The 14,632-nt window shown below is 55.7% G+C and overlaps 8 non-coding genes across 8 annotated transcripts; 6 read left to right on the top strand and 2 right to left on the bottom strand.

Moving 5' to 3' along the window:
* The first annotated feature begins 6,595 nt into the window (after positions 1–6,595).
* TRNAD-GUC lies at positions 6,596–6,667 on the top strand. Its single transcript has one exon. It is a non-coding gene; the product is annotated as a tRNA-Asp (tRNA).
* A 3,516-nt stretch (positions 6,668–10,183) lies between these two features.
* LOC118716906 lies at positions 10,184–10,290 on the top strand. Its single transcript, XR_004987301.1, has one exon. It is a non-coding gene; the product is annotated as a U6 spliceosomal RNA (small nuclear RNA).
* Positions 10,291–10,631: 341 nt separating this feature from the next.
* On the bottom strand, positions 10,632–10,714 carry TRNAL-CAG. Its single transcript has one exon. It is a non-coding gene; the product is annotated as a tRNA-Leu (tRNA).
* Positions 10,715–11,616: 902 nt separating this feature from the next.
* On the top strand, positions 11,617–11,688 carry TRNAG-UCC. The gene has a single exon. It is a non-coding gene; the product is annotated as a tRNA-Gly (tRNA).
* A 259-nt stretch (positions 11,689–11,947) lies between these two features.
* TRNAE-CUC lies at positions 11,948–12,019 on the top strand. The gene has a single exon. It is a non-coding gene; the product is annotated as a tRNA-Glu (tRNA).
* A 578-nt stretch (positions 12,020–12,597) lies between these two features.
* On the bottom strand, positions 12,598–12,668 carry TRNAG-GCC. The gene has a single exon. It is a non-coding gene; the product is annotated as a tRNA-Gly (tRNA).
* A 990-nt stretch (positions 12,669–13,658) lies between these two features.
* TRNAD-GUC lies at positions 13,659–13,730 on the top strand. The gene has a single exon. It is a non-coding gene; the product is annotated as a tRNA-Asp (tRNA).
* A 601-nt stretch (positions 13,731–14,331) lies between these two features.
* On the top strand, positions 14,332–14,403 carry TRNAE-CUC. The gene has a single exon. It is a non-coding gene; the product is annotated as a tRNA-Glu (tRNA).
* The last annotated feature ends 229 nt before the right edge of the window (positions 14,404–14,632 follow it).

Raw genomic sequence — 14,632 nt, 5'->3', positions numbered from 1 at the left:
ACTTCTTGAGGCGTTTGAAGGACCAGCTGCAGGCAATTAGAGCAACTAAAGAGACATCAGTGTCTCTCCCTAGCGGGTTAAGAGTAAATGGTGGTTATGGAAGCAGTGTAGTATGTGGTAGCTGTGTGCTTCCACAGTATACAAGGCAGCCATAACATCTGGAAATAGATACTGTCTTATATACGTAACAAAAGGCTAATATGCAAATTGACAGCAGTGAAATGACCGGTTGCTATGATGTACACTGACCACCATGGGCAGCTCCTGCAGAGTGTCTGCCCCCTGATGGTCAGTGCACTCCCACAGGGGGACGTGCCTCTCAGCCAAAAGCCCTGAGCCAGGCTCACAGCTGGCAAGTGCAGTGGTGCTGGCGGGAGCCTCTCTTGCCTCCAAGGATGTCAGCTGGAATCCCCCAAGGACGCCCAGACTGCAAGAGGGTACAGCCGGGCTGAGGGACCCCCCACCCCCCAGTGTACGAATTTTGTGCACCGGACCCCTAGTTATTTATAATGTACTGAAATAGAATATCAACAAATCACTCATAAGTATTCATTTGTTAACGAAAAAACCATTGAAACCTGTAAAGAATTTTTGTGAGTTTATTTGAGCCAAACTGTTGACATATACTGGGAAGCAGAACCTCAATGGATTGAGATAATGCTCCGAAGAATGGCAGGTTACATTTCCATTTATACACTGAAATCAAAGAGGGACATAGGTGGGTTACATGAAATTCATTGGTGATGGAGTAAGGAGGCGGGAGAAAGCAAAGCGGTGGGAAACCCCTGGGATTGGATAAAAAGTAAAATGATGGACGGGTACTTAGGTGAGTGCAGGAACAATTAACATGATAACGAAGGAATTTGAGGCATCTGTCCTGGAGCCCACCACATCTGGTTGTTCACCAGGGGCTCCGGAAAAGGGGAAGTTACAAGCCACCCAGACATCTCACAGACATCTTAGAGGCAGGAAGGCAGAGGGGCTCAGTAAAGAAGATCTAAGTTGATCTTTGTCTGGAAAAATATTGGCCTAGGAAATGACTACCCACTATAACCTGTTTGTACTTAAAATATTTAATTTTCAAACCATCTTTTATGATTATCTTAGGTCTCTGGGTTTGCAAGACTGCCACACAGGCCTTCCCTGAGCTTGTCAGGTCAGCATGTAGCTCTTTTCTTTCACACATTTATATTTACAGATTTCTTAGCAATCTTGTACACAGTACAGTTATCAACAAGGAGAGGTTAGGGAGAGTTTGTGAGAAGGCATGGCCCTGATTGCCATCCACAGGTATGAACTAGGAATAAACTCAGGTGTGAGGGTAGAGCAACAGGAAGAGTACCGATGCTCTGTGTGGGGAACCCAGCCCTCCTGGGTTTCTCCTGTCACATGACACACAGCGCTCACGACAGCGGGCCATCCATGACTGCAGTTCCACCATTTAACTCAGTTCTGACACCACTCACTGGAGAGAGCTCAGGCCCACAGGGTAAGGCTCAGCCAGTAAGTCCGCCCCCACTTCAGAGGTCATTCAAGTCCAGGTTGCCACCTGCGCTTCTGACCCATCCACTGTACGTCAGAGGTTCCCATGACCCTCCTCAGGTCCGGCTCCTTTGCTAGGGTAGCTCACAAGGTTTAGGAAAACACTACTTACTGTTTACCAGCTCATTGTAAAAGGCATGATAGCCCTACCCGGTCTGGCTCAGTGGATAGATTGTTGGCCTGTGGACTCCCAGGTCCTGAGTTTCATTCTGGTCAGGGCACATGCCCAGATTGTGGGCTCAATTCCTAGTGTGGAGCATGCAGGAGGCAGCACATCAGTGATTCTCTCTCATCATTGATGTTTCTCTCTCTCCCTTCCTCTCTGAAATATGTATTTTAAAAAAATATATTTTATTGATTTTTTTACAGAGAGGAAGGGAGAGGGATAGAGAGTTAGAAACATGGTCCCCGCAACCATGGTACATGCCCTTGACCAGAATCAAAACTGGGACTCTTCAGTCTGCAGGCCGACACTCAATCCACTGTGCCAAACCAGTGAGGGCTGAAATATGTAGTAAAAAAAAAAAAAAAAAAAAAAAAAAAAAAAAAATATATATATATATATATATATATATATATATATATATATATTTTTTTTTTTTTTTTTTTTTTTTTTAACGGAACAGATGAAAGCCTCAGCAGCCTTACTGGGGCATCTTTATTTATTTATTTATTTATTTATTTATTTATTTATTTAAATATATTTTATTGATTTTGTAGAGAGGAAGGGAGAGAGATAGAGTTAGAAACATCGATGAGAGAGTCATCGATCAGCTGCCTCTTGCACACCCCCTACTGGGGATATGCCGGCAAGCAAGGTACATGCCCTTGACCGGAATCAAACCCGGGACCCTTCAGTCCCCAAGCCGACAATCTATCCATTGAGCCAAACCGGTTTCGGCTAAAAATATATATTTTATTGATTTTTTTTACAGAGAGGAAGGGAGAGGGATAAAAAGTCAGAAACATCAATGAGAGAGAAACATCGATCAGCTGCCTCCTGCACACCTCCTACTGGGGATGTGCCCGCAACCAAGGTACATGCCCTTGACTGGAATCAAACCTGGGACCCTCCAGTCTACAAGGTGACACTCTAGCAACTGAGCCAAACAGGTTAGGGCTGAAATATGCATTTTTAAGAAACAATGTGATAGAGGGAACAGGCTTTACCGTCCCCACCCCTCCATGTGCTCACCCACCTGGAAAGTCTCAGGACTTTTATGGAGCCTTCATCACACAGGCCTAATGCATTATTAACTCCATCCCCAGCTTCCCTCCTCTCCGGAGGACTGTGGGGGGGCTGAAAATTCCAACTTCTCACCATGGCCTCGCAGGTGACCAGCCCTATCCAGGAGCCACCAGAGTCGCCTCATTAGAAAAAGATCCTTTGTCCCTAGGAAACTACAACAGTTTCAGGACCGGGAATCAAACCAGTGACCTCCTGGGTCCTGGGCGACTCAGCCACTTGAGCAGGGCTCATTTCCTCTCTTGAGCCCAAGTCTCCCCCAGGGGAGAGCAGTTTCAGAACGAGCGCCACACCCGGCGCCACAAAGGAAGAAATCTTGTCGGCCTGCTCCGGCCACTCCTTTGATTGCTCCAGCGTTAGTCCGGGGGTGGGGCAGGTGCTGAGCGCCGAGTTTCAGGGGGAGAAGGGAAGGCACACGAGAGGCTCAGGAGCCGAGATTTGGGTTTTTCAGCTGAGAATCAGGAAGGAACTTCAGCTTCCTCTTGGTGGAGGATCACCATGACCTCTAGCCAGAAAGAGGTCATACACAGCCCGTCTCTGTGTGCCTAGGAAAATACCCCACAGGGCATTGCCTGGGAGAAACCCTGGTGAGAAATAGTGCCGGGTAGTGATGCACAGTGAGTCTCCTGAGCCAGGCCAGGCTGATGGGGATGGGGGGACATGTCCCCTGCCCACAGGACCCCCAGTCTCACTGACCACTGATGGCAGGTGGCATGGGGGAGGAAGAGCTGGCACATCCTCTTCAGTTCCTGGAAGAGACTAGCCCACCCTGGACGAGGCCTCCGGGGGGATGAGGAGAAGTCCTTGTGTGTGCACCACCCTACGTCTCATCTGGCCTCACAGTGACCTCCCCGGAGGCGGGAGGGGCTTAGTGCTGACCCCCCCTAAAGGTACGGACCATGCTGCCACGCTGTGGTCTGGCCTTCTGTAGAGAACGATTGAGGACTGCCACATCAGCATGAATCTCTAATCTCCTCTGCAGCTTTCAGTAACACACAGTAATGAACATTAAAAGGTCTAGGTGCCTAAGATCATTTTCTGGTCCTATAAAATCTAACTCCTTGACACAACACAGGAGCTGCCTCCTGGTGATCAGCGCGCTCCCACAGAGGGAGCTCTGCTCAGCCAAAGCCCAGCTGATGGCTGCGAGCACATCACCCTGCCAGCTTAGGCCTATTCCCCAGGGGATTTCATGCACTGGGCCTCTAGTCTATAATAATAAAAGTGTAATATGCAAATCAGCCAAATGGCCAGACAGCGGAACAACCATCAATGACCACGCTATTACACCCACTGGCGCCAGGCCAGCAAAGGCGGTGCGATGCGATTGGCCATGGAGCAAGCAGTGGCAGTGGTGGGGGCAGGGCCAGCTGCGGTAGTGGGGAGGGGGGCCAAGGGGAGAGGGGCGGAGGAAAGCTCTGGTAGAAACATCTATCAGCTGCCTCTTACGCTCCTACTGGTGGGGATGTGCCTGCAACTAAGGTACATGCCCTTGCCTGGAATCAAATTTGGGACCCTTCAGTCCGCAGGCTGATGCTCTATCCATTGAGCAAAACCAGTTAAGGCCTCAGCTGCCTTTTAAAGGAATAGCTCAGGGAGGAGGTGGACAAGCAGGGTCATCCCCTCCAGTGCCCCAACCCTCCTCCCCTACGTAACACCTGCTCTGCTACCTCCCTCCCACCCGTGTGTGGCCGGGACCTCGTCTTGGTGATCTCTCAGTGTCCGGAACTGTGCCCGTGATCAGCCATTCCCCAATTATGGCCAGACTCATGGGAATGGGCCCCAAAAGGAACCTTAGCTATTTATGCCCAGTTTCGAACCAAGGACCTTTCGCATGTGAAGCGAACGTGATAACCACTACACTACGGAAACTGCCGATAACAGGTGTGTTTGTAAAGCCCTTCACAGTCCTTGAGGGCGCATCCCTGCCAGGTGCCACCCCCAGAAACCCACCTCCCTGATGCCCCAAAACAACTGCAAATCCTCGCTCTGCCCGCTGGGCTCTGGGTCCCTCAGTGCTGGTCACTGGTGCCCCCGGAGCAGCTGGGCAGGGAGTGTGGATCTCTGGCACCCAGGCCAGGAAATGGTGCCAACAACAGGCAGTAGGAGAGCTGGGGACTTGGCCACCACAGGGACCCCAGCTCATATTTGAAAAAATAAAAATACACCTTACATTTGCCAGCGCTTAATTCAGGAGACACTTGTCGAGGAAAAACTCTGATTGCTCCTTCCTGTCTTTCTTTCCTGGGAGTCACGAACTGCACAAACAACCCCCACAGTTGACTGCAGGACGCCCAGCGGGTCACAGGGTTGCTGGGCGTGGGGAAGCCGCCCGGAATGAAGGAGTGACGCGCTGTGCACGGTGTCAATGGGACTCAGGACAGGAAACCATGGATGGAGAGCTCGCGTGGAGGGCTCCCTTTTCTGCACTCTTACATTTAGTTTTCTAACACTGCAATGAAGGAAGTGTTAAAGGGGTTTTAAAACGTGTAAAGACAAAGTGACTGAGCTAAGTCAAACTGACAGCTCGTTAACGTCGGGTTATACCTGTCTTATAGGCACTGCACCTTCTCCACTGAGGAAGCCGGAGAGAGTGGAGACGGACCCACCCGGGCCAGAGTGAGCGAGTGGGCCTGGAGCGGTGCAAGCACCTCTGTGGATGGCGTTAAGGACCCCAAACTTCTTGTTGAAAATGACAGCCGAGGTTAAATGACTTCATCTTCTCAATGGTGTGGAGTGGATTATCTGGGAGGCAGGGAGTGGAGACAGTGTGGGGATGAAACAGGGGCAAAGGCATTAGAACATGAAGAAGAGAGGATCGTACGACAGCAGTGACCACTCACCTGCTGTTGGCTGTGCAATGCCCAGCGCACTGAGTGGCACCTGCTGACCAGCTGCTCCCAGAGCTGGGGTCTGGCAGGAGCCTGGAGGAGAATGTGGGTGTAGGCTAAATAAGCAAAGGAAGTGGAGGGGGTTTGGTGAGAACCCCAAGATGGGAGGTGACCTGGCTGAGCCTGTGTAGAATTGGAGAGACATCAGAAATGCCAGTGACTGAGCTTATCAGGTCAAGCCGCTTAACAGAACGTTGGTTTTAACAACGAGGGGCAACTGCCTCCCATTCCTAGTAAACCTGGGTTTGCTTCTCGTGGTCGTTCCTCAGTGTGGACTCCATCCCCAAGCAGGCTGTGCACTCCTGTTCTCAGCACGCCCCCGCGGCTCGCCATCGCCTCCCCCCGCAGGAAAGGGCTTCTTCCTCGATTTCTCACTCAAAGCCTGTGGCCCACAAACCCTGAGTATCTCTAAGAGGAAAGAAGAAGGCGGAAATGCCCAAGGTAAGACAGCAGGGTCACACAAAGCGGGGAGGTGGGCACCCGCTCTGTGGGGGCTGCAGTGACCGGGGCTTTATTCCGGGAGCCAAAAAGCAGGACGGGCCGAAACCGGTTTGGCTCAGCCTGCGGACTGAAAGGTCCCAGGTTCGATTCTGGTCAAGGGCATGTACCTTGGTTGCGGGCACATCCCCAGTGGGGGGTGTGCAAGAGGCAGCTGATCGACGTCTCTCTCACATCGATGTTTCTCTCACATTGATGTTTCTAAATCTCTATCCTCCCTTCCTCTGGCACCGCGCGCCCACTTGCTTCTCGCGGTCCCGCTCGGGTCGGGGACAGACTCCGAGTCACCTCAGGTCTGTGTGCCGGCTGCTCTCCTGGCGGGCGCGGCTGGGTTGACATGGGGGGCGCAGGCGGACCCCTGCTCTGAGCGGGGCGTGGAGGGCCGTGCAGGCGCCGGCGGGAGGCACAGACAGCGCTGTCCTCGTTAGTATAGTGGTGAGTATCCCCGCCTGTCACGCGGGAGACCGGGGTTCGATTCCCCGACGGGGAGGTAGCGAGTCCGTTTTGGAGGCGCCGCGAGGTCCCCCCCACCCCCCTCCTTGGTCCAGGGCACAGGACTCTCACCGTCTGTCCGGGTTCGGTTCCCGGCCAGGCGCTTTTTCTCTCCACGTCCGCGCACCCACCTTTTGGTCAACGCTGGCGGCCTTCTCCCTGAGTCGGGCGCCCCCTCCGTCTAGGGAGCCCCCTTCCCACACCCGGGACCGGCTGCTTCCCCGCTGCGAGCGGGTTCGGAGCCGCGGTGCCCATCGAGGGTGCACGGCCCAGGCGTCGTGTGCGCTCGGAGGACGGCGCCCCCCGCAGGCGATGGGCCCGGCCCGCCCCGCGGCCACGCGCGGAGGAGCTGGGGGGTGCGGGGGGCCGGTAGGGAGGACGGAGAGCGTCCGTCCTCCCTACCGGCCCCCCCGCACCCCCCAGCGCCGCCTCCTGCAGGGCCCCTCCGCGCCCACACCAGGTGCGCCCGCCGAGGGGCCTCCGCCCCGCCCCCCGCTTTCCTGCCCGCGCGCCCTGGCTCGCCAGCGCCCTCCCCGTCGGCGACGGAGCCCGACCTCTGTCCACGCGCTGCTGCTCCGGTCGCCCGCGCACACGCACCCCGACCCCGCGCACACGCACCCCGTCTGCGCGGAGCCCTGTCGCGGAGGCAATCACGGCGCTGCGGTCCCCGCAGGCGTCCCCCCGGGTGGGTGAGGGTGAGGAGTCAGGGGGTGCTGGGGTGGAAGGGGGCGGCTAGTGCTCCTGGGGGCGAGGGGCTGGGCCGTGCTGTGGTGGAGGCCGTGCTGGGCCAGAGGGGGGTTTGGGGGGCCGCCTCCGGTGGGAGGCCCCTGGCTGGGGCTGTGCGTGGGGACAGGACCGCTCGCTCCGCACCCGTGACCCTCCCGGAAGGTGCTGCCCACCGCGCACGGGAGCTGGGGGCGGGGCGGGGGAGCAGGGGTTCTGGCAGCGGGGCCGGGCTCTAGCGGGGCTTGGAAGGCGACAGGGAGTGCTGGGCGCGGGAGGGGCTGAGCAGTCCAGATGTCGGGCTTGGAGTTCAGCTCCCGGGTCCAGTGGGTCCCCTGTTGCAGCCACAGGAGAGGTGTGTGGGGCGGCCCGTGAGGACAGGCGTCTTCAGGGGCAGCCTGAGCCGGAAGCTGGATGTCCCGCTTACAGACCCAAAATGGACGGTGGATTGCAGAGGCTGGGAACGGAGTCCGGGCCTCCCGAGTGGCACGCAAGACCCCTACACTGAGCCGCTCGGCGCTAACAGCTGCCATAGATAGGCCGGCCACTGCTCCCCCCGTGGCACCTGCTCCCCCTTGTGGCACCGGCTCCCCCCCTGTGGCACTGGCTCCTCCCGTGGCACCGGTTCCGTTTGTGCAGGAGACAGAGGCAGGACCTGAAACAGAGAGGCCAGGCAGTCAGAGGTTTAGGGCACAGCACAGAGACAGTGGGACAGAGGAATTGGGCGAACTTGCCAGCTCATCCTCCATTTTCTCCATCGCTCAGGGGTGCTCTGCAAGACTGTCAGTGTCTGCTTGCTTCAGCAGCACATCCTATATAATAAAGAGGGAATATGCAAATTGACCGTCACTCTGCCACAAAAGATGGCTGCCCCCACAGCGGAGGCCTAGTTCCCAAAATGAGCCTTAATTAGCAATCAGCAGCGACCTGAGACTGCACCCCCCCACCCCTGTGGGGCTTGACGGGCGACCTCAGGCCATGCCCCCCACCAGGTGGGGTTTGATGGGGGATCTCAGGTCACATGCCCTGCCAGGTGGTGCTTAATGGGGGTGGGTCCGGCTGGGTCTGGAATTTGCACAATTTTGAGGCACTTTGGGTGGGCAGGGACTTGACTCTGGGTCCCACCGTGCACTCCAGACGCTGACAGGAGGAAGGTTTTCATATACATTTTACTAATTTTCTTTCATCTCTGACACTTCTATTATAGAGAAAGGGCAAATAGCAATATTAAAATATTTCCTCTAATCCCTTTTTATTTAAAATATTGGGTCGGCAACTAAGTACTTGCGGGTTTCACACATATATGGCTTCAGTTGAATTTTTAGGTTGGCAGACGTAGTACAAATGTAAAACACATTTTGTTATTTGATAGTTGGCTATTCAGCTGTTAATCAGTAAAAAAAGTTTTTTGATCTGTTTTGTAGTTTTCGTTTGGCGTTCGTTGAAAAATGGAAAATCAAAAGGAACATTTTCGTCATATTTTGCTTTTTTATTTCTGCAAAGGGAAAAACGCATCGCAAGCTCATAAAAAGTTATGTGCTGTTTATGGTGACGAAGCCTTAAAAGAACGGCAGTGTCAAAATTGGTTTGCCAAATTTCGTTCTGGTGATTTTTCACTCAAAGATGAAAAACGCTCTGGTCGTCCAGTTGAAGTTGATGAAGCCCTAATCAAAGCAATAATCAATTCGGACTGTCACAGTACAACACGTGAGATTGCAGAGAAGCTTCATGTATCACATACATGCATTGAAAATCACTTAAAATAACTTGGCTATGTTCAAAAACTCGATACATGGGTTCCTCACGAACTGAAAGAATCACAGTTAACGCAATGCATTAGCAGCTGCGATTTGCTACAGAAACGTAATGAAAATGATCCATTTTTAAAATGACTGATAACTGGCGATGAAAAATGGGTTGTTTACAACAATATCAAGCGGAAAAGATCGTGGAGCAGGCCAGGTGAACCAACTCAAACAACATCAAAAGCTGATATTCATCAAAAGAAGGTTTTGTTATCAGTTTGGTGGGATTACAAAGAAATTGTCTACTTTGAACTCTTACCACCCAACCAAACGATCAATTCTGATGTCTACATTGAACAAATAACGAAATTAAACAATGCAGTTGAAGAAAAGTGGCCCGAATTGACAAATCGAAAAGGTGTTGTATTCCATCATGACAATGCAAGGCCACACACATCTTTGGTCACTCGGCAAAAATTAATGGAGCTTGGTTGGGATGTTTTGCCACATCCACCATATAGTCCTGACCTTGCACCATCTGATTACTTTTTGTTTCGATCTTTACAAAACTCCTTGAATGGTAAAAATTTCAATAATGATGATGATGTCAAATCGTACCTAATTCAGTTTTTTGCTAATAAAAACCAGAAGTTTTTTGAACGTGGGATTATGATGCTGCCTGAAAGATGGCAAAAGGTCATTGATCAAAATGGGCAATACATTAAAGAATAAAGTTATTTAGTTCCATGAAAAAATTGTCTTTGATTTTCTTTAAAAAATCCGCAATTACTTATTTGCCTACCCAATATATTTTATTGATTTTTATACAGAGAGAAAGGGAGAGAGATAGAGAGTTAGAAACATCGATGAGAGAGAAAATCATCAATCAGCTGCCTCTTGCACACCCCCTACTGGGGATATGCCCACAACCAAGGTACATGCCCTTGACCAGAATCGAACCCAGGACCCTTCAGTCCCCAAGCTGACGCTCTATCCATTGAGCCAAACTGGTCCCGGCTCTAATACCTTTTTAATGTGCGTGAATTTCATGCACCTGGCCACTACTATACTAAAATTGGAAAGATACAGAGAAGATTAGCATGGTCCCTGGGACAAGGATGACATGCAAATTCATGAAGCATTAAAATGAATAAATGGCCGAGACCGGTTTGGCTCAGTGGATAGAGCATCGGCCTGCATACTGAAGGGTCCTGGGTTCGATTCCGGTCAAGAGTATGTACCTTGGTTGCGGGCACATCCCCAGTGGGGGGTGTGCAGGAGGCGGCTGGTCGATGTTTCTCTCTCATCGACGTTTCTAGCTCTGTATCCCTCTCAATTCCTCTCTGTGTAAAATCAATAAAATATATATTAAAAAAATAAAAAATAAAATGAATAAATGAATAATAAACTGTCAGTGTCACCAGAGGAGGCCAATAGCGGGACCAAGCTTAGCTGGATCCCGGATCAAAAGCCTGAAACTGGCTGCAAAATGGTTGTCAGGAGTGGGATTCGAACCCACGCCTCCAGGGGAGACTGCGACCTGAACGCAGCGCCTTAGACCGCTCGGCCATCCTGACGGGACATGTGGCAGCGTTGGCGCTCACATGGCTGACACCCAACTGTGGCCTCCCCCCGCGTCTCCGGTCAGGCAGCTGCCGGGTGCCCCATGCCCACGGGGAGCGACCGGCCTGGCTGGGCGGCCGCGGCCTCTCGCCCTTCCTGGGCCCGGGCACGCTGCGCGCCAACTGGCTCGGCTTCGGGCCCCATTCGCCCTCTTGGGCCTCCTCCTCTTGGGCAGCGCGCACTCGGGGATTCCGTGCCTCCGTGTGGGTGTGGGGCGGGGACAGGCCCTGATCAGTCCTGCTCTGTGGGCGGCGCTGTTGGTTTGAAGTCCGGTCGGGGACTACCGGGCTGCACTGGGCAAGGTAAAGGGGCGAGGGCGGGGGGTGGGGGGTAGGAACTATGTGCCGTCCTGTTAGTGTAGTGGTGAGTATCCCGCCTGTCACGCGGGAGACCGGGCATCCGGACGGGGAGGCGTGTCCTTTTTGGTCGTTGGTAGCTTGCCGACGAGAGTCCCTCTTTTCGCTCCTTCGCCCTGCGTCGAGACTCAGTTGGTGGTGCCGGGTGTTCCCCAACAATCCCTCTCCCCACTTTTCCTCCCGCCACCGCAGCGTCTATGAGCGGCCCTCCCCAAGCGGCTGGTGGAGGGGGAGCGCAGCTGCGGGCGGAGGAGGCCGCCCAGTCTGCGCGCGCGGTGCCGCCCAGTGGAGTGGGTTTGGTGACCCCCGGCTGGAGACACGACCTGGGGGCAGCGGCATGGAATCGGAGGGACCAGGAGCAGTTGGCCAGCGAGAGCGTCCGGAGAGGCAGTCGGATCGACAAATTAGAGCAGCTGCTTGGGGCTGGCTCTGTTGGCAGCGGCAAGCCCCTGCGCTGGTACCAGTTAGGACTAGAGATTCTGAAGCGCTTTGCCGCCGCAGCGTTGGTGGTATAGTGGTGAGCATAGCTGCCTTCCAAGCAGTTGACCCGGGTTCGATTCCCGGCCAACGCAGCGATGCAGTGCTTTTGCCTCATGCACCTGCGAGGGGTGTTGGACTCAGGACCCACGATCTGGGCCGTGTGAGCGCCAGGAGGAGCGGGTAGTTTTTGGAAGGTGCACAGGCAGGAAGTGGGCAAGGGCATGTGTGGGTAGGGGAGAGAGGAAGTCTATACTTAGAAAAGCAAGGAAAACTGGAACTGTGGAAGCTCCACGTAGCTGGCCCAGAAGTGTTTTAATACATGAGACACTTGCTCACACCCTAGTTCCCTGGTCCCTGGTGGTCTAGTGGTTAGGATTCGGCGCTCTCACCGCCGCGGCCCGGGTTCGATTCCCGGGCAGGGAAAGTTTTCTTCTGCCTCTCCAGCAAGACCTCACTCATCTTAGGCAAAGTGCCCGGGTTCGATTCCCGGTCAGGGAAAGTTTTCTTCTGCCTCTCCAGCAAGACCTCACTCATCTTAGGCAAAGTGCTCTGCCTCTCCCCCGCCCGCGGCAACCTGGCTTCCTGCACGTTGGGTGTTAATGGTGGAGCAGCGGCCCACTGCTTGAAAAGAGAACGCGGGGAATTCGGTGAGATGAGACTGGAGTTATTTTCCACCTACTTGTGCGCCATGTTGACTTGTGATCTTACAGGAGGGCGCGATGTCTCCATCTCCCAAGAGTGGCTCAGGTAGTTTTGCCAGCGTAGGGTGGGAGAGAGCTAGAGCGTGATGAATAGTCAAGGGGAGTGCGCAAGTGCCAGCCATGTGCAGCGGCACTCGCATTGCTTTGTAGTGAATGGCGTGACTCAAACGGTATCTGGTTGGTGAGGAGAGACCAGGGAGGTATCGGGCGTGGAGGCTTGGCTCTGTAGTCTCATTGCAAGGGATATGGCAGTCCGCAGGTGCACGGGAACAGACCGGTGGGACCAAAAGAAAAACTAGCTGCATGGGCCGGGAATCGAACCCGGGCCTCCCGCGTGGCAGGCGAGAATTCTACCACTGAACCACCCATGCACCAGTGGGAGTAGTACCAGGCGCCACACTAACACCTGCTGCTTTTGAGCAGGCGGCAGTCCTGACCTAAAACCGAGGCCGCAGGCACGTCTATGACCCCTGCGCGCGGCCCAATCAAGGACCAAGAGACCAAGGCAGACTCTGCCGGCCAATGCTGTGTGTTCGTAGTGGTCCAGGCTGAGAACACACAGCATTGTCACCAGAGGAGGCCAGGAGCGGGACCAAGCCTGGCTCCTGCTCAGATCCCAGCCCCGGCAGGTGACGTGTGGAGGGAATAGCTGAGCGCCTCTACGGCGTCTGGGTTTTCTGCCTATTTGTGGTGCAGGTTGGGAGTGGGCGATGTATCGAGGGTGTAAGGTGGAGGCCAGAGTTTGCAGTGCCCCAAGGGTGCTAGTCAGGACCAGCTGCAAGGAGGGAAAAAGCTGCGATGGATATAATGCGGCCGGGGAACCTCGTGCAAAAGTTTAAACAGCTGTCAGGAGTGGGATTCGAACCCACGCCTCCAGGGGAGACTGCGACCTGAACGCAGCACCTTAGACCGCTCCGAGCTGTGTTGGCGCTCACATGGCTGACACCCAACTGTGACCCCCCCTGAGGCCTCCTCCCACGTCTCTCCGGTCAGGCGGCTGTCGGGTGCCCAGTGGACGGCCGCCAACGGGGAGCCAGCGCAGGCGACCGGCCTGGCTGGGCGGCCCATGGACTCTCGCCCTTCCTGGGCCCGGGCACGCTGCGCGCCAACCGGCTTGTCTTCGGGGCGCATTCGCCCTCTTGGGCCTCCTCCTCTTGGGCAGCCCCGCGTTGGAGGCCACGGGCAGCGCGCCCTCGGAGGTCAGTGCCTCCGTGCGGGTGTGGGGCGGGGACAGGGTGCGCTCACCGGCTGCTTCGTTGGGAGCCGCAGGTTTTCAGGTGGAGCTTCCACAGCAGCAGGGCGGCGAGGGCAGGGGTAGGCGTGAGCCTTACCACGGGCGGACCTGAGGGGCGCCCCTGCCGTCCTCGTTAGTATAGTGGTGAGTATCCCCGCCTGTCACGCGGGAGACCGGGGTTCAATTCCCCGACGGGGAGGTGGAGCTTTTTTGTGCTCACTGGCGCAGGTTGTTGGAGACGAGGCCCTTTCAGCGGATTCCTGACTGACACCCTTGGGGCCCTGCAAACTCCGGCCTCCACCTTACACACTCGGTTCACCGCCCCCTCCCAGCCAGGCCTCCCGACCCCCAGCTCCGGCCCACCGGCGCCATAAGTGCGGCGGGAACGGACTGGCGACGTGAGCACAGCTGGGCTGCTGCTGAGGGGCCGGGAGCCCCGTCGGTGCGGGCAGAGTCACCGGCGGAGAAGGGCTTTGGGAACCAGGGCGCTGGAGGCGCTGCGGCGAGGAACCCTGGGACCAGGAGCAGCGGGCAGCGAGGGGCCGGGCGGCGGCCGGGCCTGCGGAGGAGAGCGCTGTGTGGGCCCAGCTGCTTGCATTCCTCGCTCCATTCCGCCCGCAGCTGAGCGCGGGACCTGGGGCTGCACCCGGGTCGTGGGCCTCCAGGGAGCGGGGCTGGCAGTTGCTGAGGGTGCGGCGGGGCGGGCACGATGGGCCGGGCGCTGGGCGGCTGCCCTGGGAAAGGCAGAGGCGTGGCGACTCGAGGGGCAGGAGGCGCAGGCCAGGCGCTCCGCTCGCCGCTCCCTGGTGGTCTAGTGGTTAGGATTCGGCGCTCTCACCGCCGCGGCCCGGGTTCGATTCCCGGTCAGGGAAGCTTCTTCTTGGTCCACAGCGAGCCCGCGTCCCATTCACCTTTTAGCCAACGGTAGCCGCCCCCTTTTCCCGCCTCCCTGCACGTCTGGGCCCAACCTGCCAGGCTACGCCTCCATCCCAACCCTCTGCCCGCCTCGCCGCGGGACGCCTGTGGCCTTTCCCCTCCGTCTGGGGAGCTCACCCTGGTCCCGCCCGCAGCCCGGGCCGACCCCCCGCCTGCCAGAGGGTC

Source organism: Pipistrellus kuhlii, unplaced genomic scaffold, assembly GCF_014108245.1.
Source record: "Pipistrellus kuhlii isolate mPipKuh1 unplaced genomic scaffold, mPipKuh1.p scaffold_m20_p_121, whole genome shotgun sequence".
NCBI lineage: Eukaryota > Metazoa > Chordata > Mammalia > Chiroptera > Vespertilionidae > Pipistrellus > Pipistrellus kuhlii.
The sequence above is the reverse complement of the archived record's forward strand: the minus strand, read 5'-3'. Positions and strand labels throughout refer to the sequence as shown.